Below are 5,305 nucleotides of genomic sequence, written 5' to 3'. Positions count from 1 at the left end.
TTTTTTCATCTGTTGGAATTATATGATTTTACTTGATTAGTGTGGTAAATTACATTGATTTAATGATAAATCAATCTCCATTCTTAGGATAAACTAAGTCGTGATGTATTTTTAGATATTTCTGGATTTAGTTTTCTAATATTTACTTTAGAAGTTTTGCATCTGGATTCATGAGTGAAAGGGGCATTTATTTTAGTTTTCCTGAAATATTCTTGTCAGGTTTTATTATCAAGGTTATGTTAGCCTCATAAAATGACTTGAGGAGTGTTCTATTTCTATTCTGGGAAAGAATTTGTGAAGATCGATTTCTTTCTCCTTTGAATGTTTGGCAAACCCATTAATGTATCCATCTGGGACTGGATTTTCTTTGTAAGAAGATTTATGATTAATCACTTAATTTCTTTAATGTCTGTGCATAGATACTTTCTCTATTTTTTTCTTCTGGAGTCACTTTTGGAAGCTTGTACTTTTCCTGAAATTTCTCTATTTCATCTAAATGTGTAAACTAATTACAATAAGGTCGATCTTATTATTATGTTAATATATTTTTTAATGTCTTTAGAATCTGGAGTGATGCCCCCTGTTTTGTTCTTGATGTTGTTTATTTGGATTTGCTCTCTTTCTAATCTAATCTGAATGATGTCAGTTTAAGCAGGCTTAAAAAGAATTTTTTTAAACTTTTTCGATCCTCCTATTTGTACGTTTTCTATTTTATTAATTTCTAATTTCCAACTTTTTCTCCCCCACCATATGAGATGGATATGAAGCTCCTTAATTTCCAAACTTTCTCTTTTGGGTAACAAAAATACATGAACAGCACCTTTCCTTTATATGCAGCTTGAACTGCTCTGCACATGTTTTGAGAAGACCTATAATTTTCATTATCACTATCATTCAGCTAAATAGTACTCTTATTTTCATCTTTGACACAAAGATCATTTAAAAGTGTGAGTTCTAATCTGGAAATGGAAATTTGTGTGTTTTTATTTATTTCCAACTAAACTGCAATAATTTTATTTCTTAATTATATAAAATTTGATTTATAGCCCAGAAAAAGATCAGTTGGTCAGTTTTTACTGACCACGTGTGCTCAAAAAGATAGTATTTTCTCCAGTTCCATTACTGAGTATTAACACATACACACACTACATACTTTATATATATCTATATGATTTATCTATCTAGATAAGCATTCTATAGGTTTTTTGCTATTCAAAGTTGCTAAATAATGTTTCCTTCCCTATTTTTCCTACCATTTAATGAAAAAAAGTATTTTAAAATACCATGTTATGATGAAGGAATAATTTGCTTCTTCTTGTATTTCTGTCATGTTTTGTTTCATATGTTTTCATAATTAACATTATATATTTTTGATGAAGAGAATGTTTTAACTTTGAAGTTCTGTTCAGTGCTGATATTGATAGGATATCAGTTTTAATATTTGCATGATATGTGTTCTTCATCCTTTTTCTTTTACTCTTTATCTTTTTGTTTTAGATGTGACTCTTGAGAGTATCACACACTCTTCCTTAATCCAGTCAGATAATCTTCATTTTTGTACTAGATGCTTGGAGTCTTTAAATGCACTGGAAGTACTGATCTTCAATTCTATTTTACTCTTTCTATATACTGTTTGATCTATGTTTCTCCTTCCTTCTTTTGAACCAATTGATGTTATCATACCATATTTTTCTTTCTTTTAGCATGTTGACAATATTATTCTTCTGTCCTCTGGCTTCTCTATTGAGAAGTCAGTCATCACTTTTGTAAACGTAATCTTCTTTGCCAACTGGTTTTAATTTTGTTTCATTTGCTTTAATGGTCTTCAGTTTCATGATGATCTGTCTCAGTATGGATTTCTTTCTTTATTCGGCTAAATATTTGTTGGATTTCTCAAATCTGAATTGGTATATTAGGGTTTTTAATTAATTCCAGAAAGGTAAATCATTTATCTGCAAATGTTGCCTTCACTTCATTTTCTATTTCCTTTTTTGCTAGAATTCTATTAAAGGCAAAATGAGCTTTCTCAATCTATTCATGACGGTTCCTACTTTTTCCCAAGATTTTTTTTTCTCTCTGTACTGTATTCTGGATACTCTTTCCCATTTTTCAGATCACTAATTACCTCTTTTGCTGTTTTATCTGGTGCACTTACATTCATTGAGTTATAAATTTTAGTTATTTTGCTTTACATTTCTAGAAATTATGTGACTCTTGTAACTCTGCTATAAATGTTTCTAAATTCATGTAACATGGAGATATTTTAAAAGCTAATAATTCCTTTTGTTAAAATTGTAAATATAATTTCTAAGTTGGGACTAAGCCTTGATACTTCTAAAAGCTAGAGTTTTTTAAGGTGTGTTTTTTGCTTCTCCTGTTTTTGATTCAGATGCCTTGTTTCCTTATTACTTAGCTATTTTTTACTTTGCATCGTTACTGCCTCTGTGAAATTACTTGAAGGGATACTTTTAGATCTAGAATACAGGTAAGGCCTTACTCTAGAGGATTTGCTCTTGCTTCTGCTGGATATCATGGGCAGTATTAACCTAGGGGCACTACAAGCCAAGATCAGGCTTGGAGTCTCCTTGATGCCCTCTGATGACTGTAGCCACAGCTTCTCTTAAGAGACTTATTTTGTCTTCTGCTCTACTCAGTGTCAAGGTCATCTCAAAATGGGGATACATTGTTTTTGTTTTGTGTTTCTTGTTTTTTTTTTGTTTTGAGAAACTGAGAACAAAGTGCTATGGTATCCCTGCTTAATGTAGGAAAGTCTTATATTGATCATCTACCACTTAGAGAGACTGGAGTTTTAATTCTGTTCATTGCTGTATTAGTCAATCAAAGGGGTGTTGATGCAAAATACCAGACATGGATTGGTTTTTATTAAGGGTACTTATTTGGGGTAGGTGCTTACAGATACCAGGCCATAAAGCATAATTTACTTTCCTCATTAAAGTATATTTCCACATGTTGGAGCAAGATGGCTGCTGACATTTGCAAGGGTTCAGGCTTCCTGGGTTCCTCCCTTCTAGGGTCTTGCTTCTCTCTGGGTTCAAGGTTCCTTTCTTCCCAAGGCTTGCTTCTTCCTCGGGCTGGCATCTCTTTCCTCTTCCCGGGGCTCCAGCTTAAGACTTCAGCATCAAACTCTAATATCAAAACTCCAACATTAAGAAATCCCTAACCTCAAAAAGCTTCAACTCTGTCCTTTGCTATGCCTTTTGTCTGTGAGTCCCCATCCACCAAGGGGTAGGGACACAACACCCTAATTACATGGTCCAATTAAAGCCCTAATCATAACTTAATCATGTCCAGGTACAGACCAGATTACAACCATAATCCAAAATCTATTTTTGGAATTCATAACTATATCAAACTGCTACAACCACCAAACCCAAAAAGTGGTCAAATGTTTGCCTATATAGGTATATGTTCCAGGAACACACACACACACACACACGTACACACTCATTCACTAAAAATCCAATGTTCTATCTGCTCTGACTATGTAAATTTATTTTCTCTGCATTATAAAGTGTCTTAGCAGCTTAAAAGAACTTCCTGCTTTTTCAATAAAATCTATTTTAATATCTCAGCAGCTGCCAACTCCACATGTATTAGTACTATAACATTTTGTTTTGAAAAGTTTCAGATGCAGATATGTTTACTAGTGTTTGGTACTCAGGGCCGAACACAAGAACTACAAGGCATTTTTACCCACCAGTAGAGCAAATAAATTTCAATCCATATCAAAGATACATTTTTATAAACAACAAAAATCACTTTCTAAAATCTAGTATCCTAGTATTTTGAAGAAAGGAGTGAAAATGTGCCTGCAGGTTTTAGGTCATTAAAAGTAGTCTTTTTTTTTTTTTATTGGCAAGAGATTTATCCAAACAACAAAAAGTCAACAGGAACAGAAAATGATATGGCCTAACTCCTAGTAAGTGAGGGTTTTCAGAGTGTGGGATGAAGCCAGGAGATGAGGTCCAGTCATCACTAAGAAAGCTCAGTGCGTCTGATCCAGGAAGGCTAGTGGTCAGCATCTAGCTCAGCATGAGCCCTAAACTGATAAATAACTGACCTCCTTCAAACTAGTCCATATCTTCCTTTGGTTGCCCAACAAAGACGATAATGGTGCATGAGCTGTGCAACAAGTTCTATTTATCCAGGAATTCATGTGATGCTATTCTATTCACTTCAGTTCATGGAAATCTGCTGTACAAATCCATCATGTCAACTGCTGATGCCATTTCCCAGCCATTGGACAGAAGATGTTCTTTCTGTGATGCTAAAGACTTGTACGTTTCCATTTCTTCCAGGTCACACTGCTGATGTCTCTGCAGGTTTTCAATCATGATCTGCCCAAACCGATCCTCCATGTTCACCTGTTTATAGTTTATGAACATGGCAGTCTCAAAATTGTTGGTTGCCCACTCCAAAAGGTTTGCAGACTGCTCTGTAGTCATGCAAATCAGCACACATTCAGTTATCAGAAGTGTTGGCAATTGCATGTTCACCTTCCATTTTTTTAGTTTCCCCTCCTGTTCAGATAAGTCTCAGAGATCAGCTCATTAATGGCATATCTCTTTGAATCTTAACAGTCCATCCATTTGAAATATGTCCTTTGAATGTAATTTTATGATGGGTTTTGATGAGGCAGGATTGAATTTGATGTTGTGCTGCTTTCTGTGTAACTATCTTTGGAAAGTCAACTTTGAAAAACTTATTTGGGAAGAGATGTTCATCCTTTAATTTCCAGAAGGTGGTATCCATTCCAGTTAGGAGGTTCAGAATTTGACCTTGACCTTCTGTCTTTAATAGAAATGCCTTTATAAGCTGAATGACACCAAGGACTTGTGAAAATATCCTCTGTTAACTTCTGGGGCCTTCCTCTCCTTAGATACTTCCACAAAATACTTGCTGAAAGGATCACACCAGGGGCCGAGGCTTACAGTAAACCTCTTGTACAGAGAAGCATCCTCGCAGGTGTAGCATATGCCCTGGTCATCAGTGGGAAGAAGAGATCACCCCGCTCAGACTAGTGGTCACAGGAGTGGTGATTCTGGGGTGCTGTGCCCACCAGGATCATGGAAGGGAGTTGACAGATGGCAGAGGGACATGAAAGCCACAGGAAAAGCAACACAACAGGGAGGGGCTCCATTTGGCTCAGCTGGCACATCACAGTTACCCACCAAACGTAGTCAGTTCTAAGTATGATACTAAATAGAGGGTGTTGGCTAAGCCAAAAGGAATGATCACAGTAGTAGATTTTTTAAAAAGAAAAAAGATAATAACCTCTCTTAAA

At 35.2% G+C, this 5,305-nt stretch overlaps 1 pseudogene; it reads right to left on the bottom strand.

The window, feature by feature from the left end:
* Positions 1–4,086: 4,086 nt before the first annotated feature.
* On the bottom strand, positions 4,087–5,015 carry LOC101429610 (leucine carboxyl methyltransferase 1 pseudogene; annotated as a pseudogene).
* Between the last annotated feature and the right edge of the window lie 290 nt (positions 5,016–5,305).

Source organism: Dasypus novemcinctus, chromosome 20 (assembly GCF_030445035.2).
Source record: "Dasypus novemcinctus isolate mDasNov1 chromosome 20, mDasNov1.1.hap2, whole genome shotgun sequence".
In the NCBI taxonomy this organism is placed as follows: Eukaryota; Metazoa; Chordata; class Mammalia; order Cingulata; family Dasypodidae; genus Dasypus; species Dasypus novemcinctus.
The sequence above is the reverse complement of the archived record's forward strand: the minus strand, read 5'-3'. Positions and strand labels throughout refer to the sequence as shown.